General features: G+C 40.1%; 1 long non-coding RNA gene across 1 annotated transcript in view; it reads right to left on the reverse strand.

The window, feature by feature from the left end:
• Window positions 1-15,015, reverse strand: part of LOC148757836 (uncharacterized) — a 364,219-nt gene that overhangs the window by 313,603 nt on the left and 35,601 nt on the right. Inside the window, exon 3 of the long non-coding RNA XR_016021507.1 lies at window positions 12,400-13,602. This is a non-coding gene — a long non-coding RNA (uncharacterized LOC148757836). The remainder of the gene's footprint in view (window positions 1-12,399; window positions 13,603-15,015) is intronic.

Consider the following 15,015-nt stretch of genomic DNA (forward strand, 5'->3'; position numbering starts at 1 on the left):
GGTCTTCTGGAAGTAGGGAAGTCTAGGAGTTGTACATATACCAAGGAAAAATAGAAAGCAAAAGAAGTGAGTGAGGAAATTGAAGGCCTTCCAAATCTGGAGGCTCCTGGGGCCGTGGAGCACAGCCAATTGCCAACAGCTCCTCCTCGGGGACATGTAAGGGTGCTCCTTTCACTAACCATGTGAAGTGTTTCTGTACCAAAATACATCAGAGGGCTCTTTGAAAATTGGAATGCCAGTCAGCTTCCCTGATTTTGAACATATACGCTCAAGCTCATATCTGTTTCAGAGTTTCTCCTAAATGCTGCCCCGGTCCCTAGCCTCATGTCACATTGAAGCACTTACCAGACTATCTTTACTGGTCTCCTTGTCCGTGCGCCCCTCGATGGTGGGAAATGAATCTTACTCTTTGTGGCATTCTACCCTTGTTGATTACTTAACTCATAAGTGTTGATTTATACAGATGGAAAAAGTCTTGATGATGCATTTGTAAAATATTGTATACATATGCACACTGACTCTGCCCTATACATAATGACACACCTCACCCTTTGCACCACACATTGTCTGAATAGTAGATACAAAAGAATGTTTATGTTATATTCTGTACCAGTCAGACTATTTGAAGTATTACTGAATTGTTAAATCTGAATATGAAAAAAGAGAAAATACGTATACCAAGTCACTACCTCTGCCTGTTTGTACTCATGTATTTATTCATTCATTCATAGTATATATATTTTTGAGTATCTATGAAGTACTAGGTTTGTAGAAATGCATCCATCAGCTTACATTCTAATGTGCTCAGGAAAAGACAATAAACTAGGAAAACTAAAACAGGTACCAGGATGAAATAAGTGCTTAGAAAGAAAACAAACCAGATGATAGAATGAGTGGAAGGAGGGAGAGGCTACATTTATAGGTGGGCAGGAAAGGCCTCTTTGAGATGGTAACTCTGACCAGGATAAATGTAGAAGCCTGCCCTATTTCTACACAGGAAGTAGGGTGGCCTATGGGTCAGAGAATGGGCTGGGTCAACATCATAGACGATGCTCCTTTAAAGGTTGCTACAAGGAGCACAGATTTCATTACAGTGCCATGAGAAGACATTGAAATGTTTAAATAGGGAAGTGACAGGTCGTACTTTTAGTGAAAGACCACTATGCCTATTGGGTAGACAATGGAATGTGGCCTGCCAGGAGGTGAAGCAGAGGATGCTTTAGGAGCACAGGGGTACATTTACTCCGTATTTACTCGAAAGGTTCTCAGCGAGGGGCGACTTTGCCTCCCACAGGACATATGGCAATATCTGGAAATGTTTTTTGGTTGTCACAATGGGGAAAAAGGAGTTCCACTGGCATCAGCTGGGGAGAGGCCATGGATGATAAATATTCTCAATGCAGAGGACAGGGCTTCTCAGCAAAGAAATAGCCATTCAGTGGTGCCGAGGTTGAGAAACCCTTCTTTGCTCCATGCAGACCTGCTCTTTGACTTCCTGATTGCATGACAGAAACAGCAGAAGAAACAAGCTATGTGAATTCTAAGGCATGTGTTCATGGAAAACAAAGAAGCAAACTATGGAAAGAGCAAATAAAAACAAGCTGTAATGCTAGACATACAGTCACTCTAAACATGGAGTCATCCACTAGCGCCACCTTTTGGACCAAAAGCAAAGAGACTTCCTTCTTGAGACACGGGAACTCCCTTTAATTTCTTAGGGCATCCTCAACAAGGTGACCCACATAGATGGAAAATACACAGTTATTTTTTATTTCCCTTTAATTAAACTAAACATCATACATTTAGATTCCATTATATTAACACTTCAAAATCCTTGATGAATGGCATTTCTTGTCCTTGGATGTGTTTCCCTTTCAACAAGTTTAGCATTTGCCTTCAGAAATTTGAGCATCTTATTAGTGACTGGGATTAAAACTGTTCTTTGTGACCATACCTGGAACTTTTCCATCACTAAGTCTAAAAACAGAGACAGAATCCCATAATGGGCAGTACTGTCAGATATGCTGATCTCGGTTAAGCTGGATTTTTTTTTTTTTCATGAAGAGACTGATGTGACAGGATTCTCCCAACAAGTTATTATGCTGAGTCTCAGAAGGTTTCACACTCAAGGGAGCCCCCTGGGATGCTGCTATGACTCTTTGAAGGACGCTTGACTTTCACTGAACATCTGCCTTGCTTAATGTACCTCTACTAAAGGTGAGCACCTGAACGGAATATGTTAGCCGAAGAAAGCAACTAGCAAGAAACCATTTTGAAAACCCCAGGACCTTTGCCAGTAAGCTAAAACACAACCTAGATGCTCAAAAGAAAATCCTTTAAAAGAGGTTTTTGGAGGTTTCCTTTGAATCTGTATTTTCTGAATGGTCACATTTTTGTTGAAAATCAACAAAAATTAATGGAAAAAAACAAAGATTACATATTTGGGTAAGAATGTGAACATTAGACATACTAGAATAAAAATATTCCAATGTGAGACAATACATAGGCAGACAAATATATTTAACAATGAAAGTACAAGTTAATGCCAGTGAGGGTGGCAGGATGGGTTCTCTCGCACACTACTGGAGGACAAGGTTTATAAATTATTACAACCTTGTCATATCACAGAAGCATCTCTAACCAACTTTTTAAAAAGTTCTTGCTTTATAATCCAATAACTACCCTTCTATCTTGTGTGATTAGAGAAAAACATACAGGTTTATGAATAAGGGTACTTGTATGATTACTAATAACAGTGTGAAATGATAACAGCCAGGAATTTGCTAAATGGATTTATAGTTGAGCCAAAATATGAAATATTAGTTAAGTCATTAAAAATCAGGTTTTCAGGAAAACATTCAAGATACTATTCACTAAATATATCCCTAGAACTAAAAACAGTGCCTGGTACACGACATGAAGCCCTCTAAATATTTGTTAAATGAAAAATTATAACACTGAATGCAACAGGGTACAAAATCATTTTTCAGTATTATCCAAATTCTCTTGTAAGTATAATTTAGACAGATAGATAGATAGTGTCATGCAGGGTCTCAGCTCCTGCTCCTGTACAAGAATGCAGGATACGGTGAGGCCAAAAAGGAACACCCACGGAGCCATAGATAGGGGAGTCATACCATTATTTCTCGCTAGGGGCTGGGTTGGAGACACAGGAACAAGGAGCCACACGATCTGCAACCTGCCGTCCACTTCTCTGCCAACCAACCAACTAATCCCCTAGCGTAGCCACGGCAATTATATTAGTGGCTAATGGCTAACCGGTAACAGCGCATGGCTACTCAGCCACAGCGGATGGCCATCTAATAACCGAGCCAGCACCTTTCCACGTGAGGCCGAGAGCCTGGAAACTGCTCTCTGGGACTCAGTTCCCACAGATAGATAGGCCCCTCCTATACACAGAAAAGATCTGAAAAAAATATTCTGAATTATTTACAAAGGTTATTTTTGGGTGGTAGGTGATGGGTTTTTTAATTGTTTTTTATCTTCTCTATTTCTTCCTTTATTTCTAAAATCTTCTACAACAAATATTCATCAGTCCTGTTATGAAAGAGTGATGTTTTTAGTGGCAAAAGGCATGTATTCCTTTTGGTGGTGTTTCTCACTGGCTTTGACTCCATTTCCCTGTTGGAGCTCCGAGTGTTTATGGGATCAGTCAATTACCTTAGTTTAACAAACATTTGTTGACACCTTGTTAAGTCCCTGCTGTGATCTGGGGAGACATGAATGAACAGTACGTTTCCTACTCTTAAGGATATTCCAGTACATATAAAGTTATATTATTTAGTTATGTATTTAATACAGAGAATATGGTTAAGAGAAAATTAAAGAAAGCTTTGTCACTCCCTGGAGCCAGTATCATAATGGAAGTAAGTGGGCATGGGAGCAAAGAACAAGTGTCTTTCCCAACCTGTGACCAGAAGAAGCAGTGAAAGCCATATGAGGAAAGCTATGAGTGTGCCCAGTTACAGAAGCCAACGAGTGTGTAGGAAGCCAAGTTGGTATATTGCCAAAAAACCAAGTAAGACAACACCTGGGATGTGAAGTAAACAGCATGGATAGTTTTGCTTTTTGGTATGTAGTCTAGTCACATCTTCACTTCTACCCAAGGAGAAATAATAAACGACATGTTTGCTGCTTCTCTAGCCTCAAGGCCAATGACCATCCCCTCAGTCTGATTCTCATTTGTGAGTAAAACTCCCTTTCGTGGTTATACCACTCGTTCCACATCCCAAATCTTCCAGCTTTCTTCCCTGCTAAAGAAATATATTCCATACTGTTTTCAAGATTTTAAGATATTTTAAGACAGAGAAAAGCATTTTAAGACAAGGAATTCATGACTTAAGTTGCAGACAGGATCAACTCAATGGAGGTTTAAGTAACTGGTAAGATGGTAACTTTCAAACAAGACCAGTAACCCCTCCCTGAAGGTTGTCACACAGGGCACTAAAGGTGGATGGCCTAAAGACCAGGCCCTTTGCATTAACAAACACCAGGTCCAAAGGGAATGGCCCAAAGAAAAGGTATCTCCCGCGAGGTTCATTACCAACATGTTGTTTTACTCAATAGCCATGCAGGTATAATAACAACCAATACAAAAGCAAGCGACCAGTAAAAGCTTAATCTACTTCGTGGTATAACGTACAGATAAGCAAGTAATGGGAGAATTTCTTTCCTTAAACACAAAGTTCAGAAACAAATCAACAAAACAAAGCAGCATAACCAACATGTAGAACACAAAATGCTAACGTTTCCTGGGATCATACTAACTGTTACAAAAAGCGAGGATCCTGGTTGAAAATTCTGAGAAACATTAGAGAAGAGAAGATTCTTTACCATGGTAAAGGTGAATCGAATTTCTCCTACAGGATGGTAAGATACGTAACATTTCCCAAGTTTATCTGACCATGGAATGTCTTTGTAGGTTATTTTGCAGGTCTAGTGTTTTCTTAGGGAGCACAGCTTTAAAAATCATAGAACCAAAGTAGATTTTGAAATTATAGAATCAGATTAGAAGAGCTCTCTAATCTGTCAGAAGTGAGTTTTAGAACAGCTGTTCTCAGTTGTGTCTGCACATCAGAATCACTTGAGAAACTTTTAAAATTCCCAATGTCCAAACCTTACCCTAGATGAGTGAAATCGGAATGCCTAAGGCTGGGACCCCAGGCATCAGTGTTTTGTAAAGCTCCCGAGAAAGTTCCAAATTGCGAGCCATGGCTATCAAGTCTCCCACAAACACAGGAAGCTCATCTTCAGCCTCGCTGCTCTCTTGTTGTGCGAGCTAGCTCATCAACACGGGGAACTTCTGTAACCCCACAAGACAGTGAAGCATTCCTCTGCTGTGCAAAACACAAGATGAAGTGCATTGTGTCAAAGATAACACTTATCTCAGTAATATCATGTATGGCTAAAACTGTAGGCCACATCCTAAGTTCCTATCTTCCATCAAAAAATGAATGGCCAATATTTCTTCCCATGCTAGTCTGAACATAGTTTTCCAGATAAAATTCGCATATAGGGAAAAAAACAAGCTTCAAATTGATTAATAAAGTTCTAATAGCAAATATGGAGAAGGAGACATCTAGACAGAGCGTGCAGAATATTAACTGTGACATGTAATATTTAAGGGCAGAATTTTTTATTAATATTTATATAACTAATATGTACCATCTAGAAATCTAAATAGCAGAGATGCTGTTTGCATTGTGCACACATAGGCCAAGTGAATGAAACCAGCCTCCGGGGCACAGAGTTAAGACTCTCCTGAAGGCAAGAGCTGACATAGGACCCTTTGCCAGTCTTTGCCTTGGCACGAACTTGAATTAAATTTATTACAGAATCTCCCAAGTACTAGTTTGCTTCTTCTCAATGAGTTTCTTGGAACCAATATTTGTTGTAAAACACTGTTTTCAGTTGAAGCGGTAAAATAAAAATACTTGAACTCCAGGGACTCCAGCTACACAACCATTCAAAACAAATACCTTTGATTGAAAATCCACCAAAAACCAATTTCACAAATGACACCCCAAAAAGCACTGTCCCTAATTTGGGGTGAGGCAATATGTTATAGGTCATTCTATCAAAATGTGTAACAGTTCAATCCCTGGCTACCTATGGATTGCATGCAAAATTTGCATCAAAGGAAACAAAAATACTGTGTTCTTTATCCTTAAAATTGGAAATGTTTATGACAAGAGAGTTGCATTATGTATTTGAATAATAAAATAGAGCTCAATTTCAACCTGACTTTCTAAAAACAGCTATCTGATTTTAGAGTCACCAATCTTTATTTCTTTCATAATCCAATTTCCTTTGCTTTGCTAATGACTGTTTTGATTAAGGAATTAGGGACAGAAACGATAACGCTGTATGTATAATTAAGTATGTAGATTTAGAGCTTTTTGCTCTTAAATGCAATGGATTCAAAGAGCAGATCTCAGTACCAGACAATTTGTGAAATTATATCTTGCATTAGTGATGTGCTGGGATAGTTAAGGAGCTAAGAATGTCAGGATTATCCCATAGTCAACAGCTGGTGGTCCATAAATATACTAAGTGAATCTAAGTAGGTCTTTTAAAAATCCAATTTACTGAATTAAGTATGAGTTTTAATATCCCAATAAAACATCACTGAAAGATAAATATTGCAAATTACATTGTCCAATTTCAGCATAGCAATTCATTGAATTTTATCTCTCCAGGAAAAAATAAATATTATAATTAGTCTTCATGACAAATTTGTATCTAATTTAAATTATACTCCTTCATGAACCTGATAGTTTCTATAATAATGGACTAAAGTTATCTGCTGTTTCCAACACAGTTTGGTGGGTGTTTTGAAACTGAAATATAGAGGGCCTAAGGGAATGTGTAGCACTTAACGCTCAAAAGAGGAAACACAAGGAAAAAAGCTGAGAAGGTAGGGGGATTTATGACTGTGTTTAATCTTCTGTTTGGGCTACTGTCGTGTACAAAAGGGATTAGACTTTGATGCTTTTAAGGGCTGGAGACCATATAGAGACAGATGGTAAAACAACATAAGGAAAGAGTTTCAAGCAGTCAAAATTATTTCAAGATGGGAAAACCCCAAAAGGAAGTGAATCTTTCATTAATAAAAGCAGTAAGTCCAGGCTTGATAAACACAAGCAGAAATATTGAAGAAGAGGTACAGCATCAGATTCAGGAATCAACTGTATCATTTTTAAAGTCTGTTTCTAGCCAGAGATCCTAGAATTTGCTAAGATTAATTACAGTTAATTGGGAATGATCAAAAATCAAGGAATTTAAATACATCATTTGAAATATCAGAAATCAGAATCAATGTAAAATAAACTTTTTAACCCAAAGCGCAGCCACTGAGACCACACAAATTGTTGTAATTAAATCATTCTCTATTAAAAATCCGTACAAGTATATTCATATTTTCTATATATAGTCATATTTTTTAAAAATCTGTACAATGATCTTTTTTTGATATTTCACATTAAAAACTATAAACTATTATATACCTACATGCTTATAGTTGTTATCCCTAGATTGTGAGGTCATAGATGATTTTTATTTTCTTCTTTTTGCTTATGTTAATATATTTGTTTTCTTTAAAAAGGTATAGTTAATTAAGAAATAATAAATTTTAGTAAAATATCAGAAGTATGTTTTTACCACTTGTGTACATGCACAGAATAAAGTTAAAATCTGAGATACTTAGATAATTCTTTATCAAAACCTTCCTTTGACCTCAGTTATCTGGATATTGTAAAAAATGTTCAAGTATTTTATTATAATTATCTAAATTTGTCCTTTAATTTCTCAGTGCAGAAACAGCCTACATAGTCCATCATTTGAAAGCTCATATAAATTAATAAAATCAGCATTCTGGACGTATTTTACTGAAAGTGAGACAGCACTCTATTAATATCCTTCACAATATAATTGTGACCAGAGAATATTTTAAATTTCATAACATTGTAGTTTAAAAATTAAATCATTGTTGAAAATTATTTAGGAGTATAATCTCAATAGCTCTGACAATTATAGCAGCAGAAAAAGTAGCATGATTTCATTCTGGTAAAATTAAGCATTTGACCAAGGTATAGCACTGTAGTCAAAATTAAGGCAATAACGACCTGGGAAAATATATTCAAGGGGAAATACTTACTTTGCTACTCCCTGCGAAGGTCACGCAGTGAACTTATGAAAAAATTTGTATTTGTTGTGCACCTACCATCTTTGTACTGTTTCAAAATCACAGCTACGTTCAATTAAATGCCATGACTGAAAGTTAAAAGATATCACAGAAGGCCTCACAAAGTGATTCAGACTCCAAACTTTAGTTTATTTGAAACTTCTGGAAATCACGGTATTGGATAACTCAACTTTTAAATAAAATTTCTGGTTTCTACCAACCTCACTAGTATGTGATTCCATTTGTTGTTCTAGGAGGTTGCAATTGTTTGCGTCAGGCATGCAAACTAGCGGGCCATTAAGAAACTCTGATTCTTCTCCTATCAGCATAGAAACATGCACAGGTGAGCAAAGAGGTAGGCGCTGTTAAACCTTGTTAAAAGGAGGTAGTGACATTAATTGCTTCTGCAAGCACTTGTTTTGTTCTCTGAGTACTTATCCCTTCTCTCACCTGCACTTGGAGCCACTTGGTCCCCTCCTGCAGACTCAGCTCTATTCGCCAGGCCCTAGCACCAATTGCAGAGAGCATTTAAAAAGTCCCATTTCAGGACTCATAACAAACTGAATCACCTTCACCTGCCTGCCTGAGGTCTTTCGCTCCTGTTCTGAGATGTGGTCTTTTGACCAGGCCGCCCACCTTTGATCTCTGTCTTAAATGATTTCTGCCTTGTTCCTTTTACCCGATCATCTGCTTGGAAACCAGGCCAGGAAGTCAGTCTCTCTGAGGCTGGGACCCAACACTGTCCTTGTGCTTAAGATCGAGGCTCATATTTAAAAATGAATACAGACATGTACGCGCATGTGCACGCACACAGAATTATAAGATAGGGTTTTAAAACCGTGCTGTTCTTTAAATGTTGACTTTGAACAAGCTGATGCTTCTCACATGCAAAAAGTTCAACACAATCTTACTGTGCTAGTCAAAAGAAAATTATGGAATTAATTTCTAAAATCAATTCAAAATACATTATTAAGACATGTAGCAAGAATGGGACTCAGATATGAAATGATGTAACAAATGCCTCTACAGATCACTGTCCCTGTAAGTGTCCTTGTCAGGAGATGTGCTAGATGATGTTTCTTAGTCCCTGCAGATCTACTTGTCACCCCTCCAGCCCACTCTGTGCTGAGGCTGGCTTGTATGGGCAACTCAGCATGCTCCCTTGCCCTTGGCTGGAGGATCCACAGCTCTCCTCTGTTCAAGCTTTTGCTTTACTGATTATACACTTAGGATGAAGTCATATATAAAAGGCAAAATGGCTTTGAGACCTTGACCTGCAGCTACTGCGTTTCCCCGAAAATAAGACTAATCAGACAATTAGCTCTATATGCATTTTTGGAGCAAAAATTAATATAAGACCCAGTCTTATTTTACTATAATATAAGACTGGGTATAATATAATATAATACTGGGTCTTATACTAATTTTTGCTCCAAAAGACGCATTAGAGCTAATTGTCCTGCTAGGTCTTATTTTCCGGGAAGCAGTTACCATTACCATTGGTAAGAATCCAGAAACACATTTGTGACACTGATAGATATTTGGGAGGAATGGGCATTTTGAATACACCACCATGTGGTTGGGCCACACTGATTTATTTCCTAACAGGTAGAGCAGAAAAGCTGCTCTGAGTTGTTTTCTTTCAGTACAAAGTATACCATCTGCTTTGCTGCTCTCTGTTGAAGTCTCTAAGAACTTTAGAAACAAAATTTGGAGTTAGTGTGGGTGGCACTTAGCTTTAAATCATTTTAGGAAAAGCATGGGAGCATGTTGCCCGCCAAAGGAATGGGATGAAAGCAACACATGTGGGAGATTTTATACCAAGTTGATGATATAACTGCACCCTTTGAAGAGACCAATCAAGAACTTATTTTCCTGGCAACACTTGCCTAGGTGATTTCATCGAGTCTTGTGGATTAACTACAAGCTCATTACTCTCAAATGTAAACCTTTAGCCCAAATCTGTTCCCTGACCTCCAGACTCACTACCTGAGTGCCTCCTCTAGAATTTCACATGGAGGCAGACCAAGCATTTCACATTGAACATGTCCAAGATGGAGATAATGCCCCCACCTCCTCAGTCGGTTCCTCCTGAAATCTTTCCTGTCTCACTAACACCTCCATTCTTCCATGGTATGCAGGTAAAACTTCTTGATTCCTTTCTTTCTCTCATAGTCAACATATTAGCAAATTCTTTCAAGTCTTCCTTCCAAATACCCAGAATTCAATCCCCATATACCATTTCTACCATGAGAACCGGGATCCAAACAGCAGCATCTTTTGCCTGGACTAACACAGACTCCTATCTATGGCTTCCCTGCTTCCACCTGCCTCCTACATGTATTCCACACAGAGCACACAGAAGGGATCTTTCAAGAGGTAAACCAGATCATGTCACTCCTCTGCTCAAACCTCTCAGTGGTTTATCAATCCACACAACATAAAACCCATATTATTTACCAAGATGTATGTGAGGCTTGACGGTCTGCTCTGCTGGTCACCTGCATCTTCCCCATGACGTCTCCTATCACTCTCTCTCACCCACTCTGCCAGCAGCCAGGACATCCATGCTGCTACACCTTAAACACACTTTATCCCAGGGATTTAGCCATAATTGCCTGAAACACTCTCCCCCTGACATCTGCAAATCTTGCTCTATCACTTCCTTAAGGTATCTGCTGACTATAAACTTAGGAAGGCCTTTTCCTGCTCATGCTACATAAAATCACATGTCTCACCCATATTGTGCCTTATTCTCTTGCTTTATTTTTCCTGATAGAATGTAATATATTTATCTATTGCCTGTCTTCTCTCAGACGATGTAGAACCTTGAGAGTCAGGACTGTGTATTCTCAGCACCTTGAACAGTGTCTGATACAGAGCAGGCCCTCACTATATATTTGTCGGTTGATTAAGTGAATGAATGGTGTACTCTTTTGTTCGCAGTCTTCCTCCTAATGGAAGCCTGCATTTTTGCACATCCTTGCCCATCATCTGGAACACATCAGAGCTGGATCCAGACATTCACAATGTCCGTCCCAAGGATGAGAAAGCTGCAGTTAGTCATCCTTTCCAATTGGCACTGTCCCATGAGCATTTTATCATCCTTATACCAAGACTGCTGGAAAATCCAGATTGAGCGATTACAATGTTCTCCTAAGGAGCCATTTGCTGTTCATAAAACTATAAAAAATAGCATCTATGGAACAAAAAATCTGGTGCAGTGTAGAGATACATTATCCTGAACAGCTTAAGATGGCTTCCAGGAATGGAATGACCATGTAATAGCATAATAACCTGTCCATTTCTCATTAAAAGGAGACTAGGGGTGCAACTGGCACCACACACTTTTTTTTTTTTTTTTTTTTTTTAATTGGGGAAGGGGAACAGGACTTTATTGGGGAACAGTGTGTACTTCCAGGACTTTTTTCCAAGTCAAGTTGTCCTTTCAATCCTAGTTGTGGAGGGCGCAGCTCAGCTCCAGGTCCAGTTGCCGTTTTCTAGCTGCAGGGGGCACAGCCCACCATCCCTTGCGGGAGTTGAGGAATTGAACTGGCAACCTTGTGGTTGAGAGGATGCACTCCAACCAACTGAGCCATCTGGGAGCGCAGCGGCAGCTCAGCTCAAGGTGCCGTGTTCAATCTTAGTTGCAGGGGACACTGCCCACCATCCCTTGCGGGACTGGAGAAATTGAACTGGCAACCTTGTGGTTGAGAGCTCACTGGCCCATGTGGGAATCGAACCGGCAGCCTTCGGAGTTAGGAGCATGGAGCTCTAACCGCCTGAGCCACCGGGCTGGTCCCACACTTGTTTTTAAGGCTCTTTCATGAGGTTGTTCTCATAGACTCTAACTGTGGACTTCAAGGAGAAACACAAGTTTCCCAAAGAATTTCTAATAAGTGGGAAAACCATCAAACTATTGCATGCCTTCTAAACGTGGAAGCAGAAAAGGAGGTAGCAGAGAACAGAGGGAACAAACGCATGCGGAAGTCATAGGCCACTTCCGGTTTCTCAGCTGTAATGGGCCACTTCCGGGTTTGCGTTGCCCAATGCAAATCTAGGCGTGCTCAAATAAACGCTAAACATTTTCAATATGCTTTCAGTGTATCTTTAACAATTCTGGTGCCAGAACAGGGAACCAAAGAAGACCCCCCCCCCCAAGTCCCCAGGAACAAGGAGCAACCAAGTATAAGTACCTGTTACGTAGCCTCTCGAGCTCGCTGCTTTCTCGCTGCCTCTGCAATGGTCGGCAAGGCCTTCTCGGGTCCTGGGTCCTAGCTCCGCACCTCTTGCATTTGAGCTTTCAGATTTTACTCCAGCGCTTCTGTTTCTGGACTAGGTCCAGAGAAACTGGCAGGAATCAGACTGGTTCCGACTTAAAAACCAGGTGAGGTCCGGGGATAAACTAGTTCCTACTAGAAACCGGACCCCGTTCGGGAATGGATTGGTTCCGACTTAAAAACAGGCCGCGTCTGGGGATGGACTGGGTCCAACTAGAAACCAGGCCGGGTTCAATGTGAGGCCTCAGTTTCTCAGGATGAGACCCCACTCATTCCGGAACCTGCAGCCAGCATCCTGGGCAAACTTGCAGAAGCCAGCAAAGGATAAGATGTCTTGCAAAGTCAGATCTCTCAGGTCTCTATCTGTGGGGGCTCGTCTAGAGAGGAAGAACAAAGACTGTCCTTGACCCTCCTTGGAAGGGACATAGCAGGTCCTCACTACCCAGATGGCAGCCAAACTTCAGGGAATTGAACATTGGGGCCCCCATCTTCCCATTTAAAAGGGCTCCTTCAGACTCTTGAAACTGCACACCAGCTGGAGATCTAAAATTAAAATCGACTAGGGAGGTTCCTCCCCAGAAGCTGTAGGCATCTTGAGGTACACAGCTCTCCCAAGATCACGGACCAAGATGTTCATCTCCAATATAAAACCTTGATTCCTTTTGCCTTTTCCCTACTTTTTCTGTTAACGCACGAGAAGACAATGCTCCATAACTCTGGCAACTATCACTGAATCTACTGCTAAGGACACAGCTATAAGACAAAAGTCCCGAGACTTCCTCCGTAAGGTGGTGTTCGATAATGGAATTGTTTTACATTACTTATTAGTTGAACACGGAGGAGTCTGTGCCATAGCCAAGTACCCCCTGCTGTACGTGGATCACCATCTCTGGTATTATAGCAAATACAGGAAATTAACAAACAAGCCACTTGGCTAAAATGGTCTGATGCCCCTTCAGGTACCTCCTTTGATGTATTGGTTTGGTTCATGCGGCCCCTGGCTAAGTCTCTTGGTATTATCCTCCTCACAGGCATCATTATAGTGTTGCTGGAGCGTTCTGTTCTCACAGAGGTCTCGAATGCATGTTCATGAACAGTACATCAGATGGTCTCGGTGAGCTTGGAGAAAGAGAAACAAGATGAATGAGATGAATAGCAAAACACTTCTTCCACGGACATGACTTCATAACCTATGAGTTGCACAATGAGACCAAAGCAACGTAACTGATAGTAACTGAGAGTAGTGCTACTACCAAATTTTTAGTCTATCTCTCATGAGATAGACATACTCATGAGAGTATGACCAAAAGGGGGCGAATTGTTAAATTAATTAAATGAGGCTCATAGACTGAGGTGGTTTTAATGCTGTGGTGGCTTAGGTAAGCAAACCAAAATCTAACCTAGTAAATGCCTCAAGATTAGGAAATCAAAAGGCTAAGGACAGCCAACTTGTAAGCAGCCAACTAGTCTTTACACTACAGTCAATCAATAATTTTCTTATTTCTGCCTTTTGTCTGTAAAAGTCTCTCCCTGAGCTCCTGATAGTGAAATGCTCCTAATTATCTCCAGTTTGGTACTGCCCGATTCCAATTGATTTTTGCTGAAATAAATTCTTAAAAAGATGAAGAAGGAGAAGAAGAGGAACTGGACTAAATGGTTAGACAGAGCAGTTTAGTGTCCCATTTGTTATGCATTATCTACGTAAAGTGCTTGACTTAGAGGAGGACCTGAGTATTTGGTAGTTGTTATTATTTTAATCTCCATGATACTGGTTAAGACCATAGATTTTGATGTCAGATCTACAAGGGTTAATTCTTAGCTGTAACTTACTAGCTGTGGGATTGGACCAGTCACTTAGCCACTCTGATCTTCCATTCTCTTATCTAGAAAGTGGAGATAACAATAACCCTTCATAGTGGAAGCACTAAACAACACAAAAGAATGTATGTAGTGGAGTGTGTAACATACACGTATAAAGAAGAATACCAAATACAATACAAAGAGTTGATAAAACAGCAGGCATTGCTGGAAGAGAATGAGAAGGGGAGGCGTGTCTAAAGTACGCTGATGACTCTTCCACTCGTGCAGGTCTCCACTCAGTTGTCTATGGCATGTGATTTGAAGAGTTCCTAACAAACTAAAAGGCTTTGGACCTCTGTTTCTCATGCAGTATGGAGGGGGAATTATTTCCCTCTGTTTGCCAACTGATTTCCTACCTGACTTCACACTAACTTAACATCCCTTCCAGGATCTGTTAACGCCATTTTTTCCCTAGGAGCTCGCACTCAAGCACTTAGAATTAAGGGTACATTCTTTGTCACTACTCCCATCCTGTCAGTTCCTCCCTTGCACTGGGTGGGCTCTACTCCTTATGCTCCAATCCAAGTGCCCTTGGCTGCCACCCACTACACCCTGGGCTCTCGTTACAGAAGACTCTTCACTCCACTCTGAGCGAAGAGACTGGGATCTCACAGTTCATCACATTTGTACCTGCTCATTCCTCTCTTTGTTCTCACCCAAACCAACTCAGAC

The sequence above is a fragment of the Rhinolophus sinicus genome, chromosome 6 (genome assembly GCF_057876585.1).
Source record: "Rhinolophus sinicus isolate RSI-liver-muscle chromosome 6, RSI-T2T, whole genome shotgun sequence".
NCBI classification, from domain to species: Eukaryota; Metazoa; Chordata; class Mammalia; order Chiroptera; family Rhinolophidae; genus Rhinolophus; species Rhinolophus sinicus.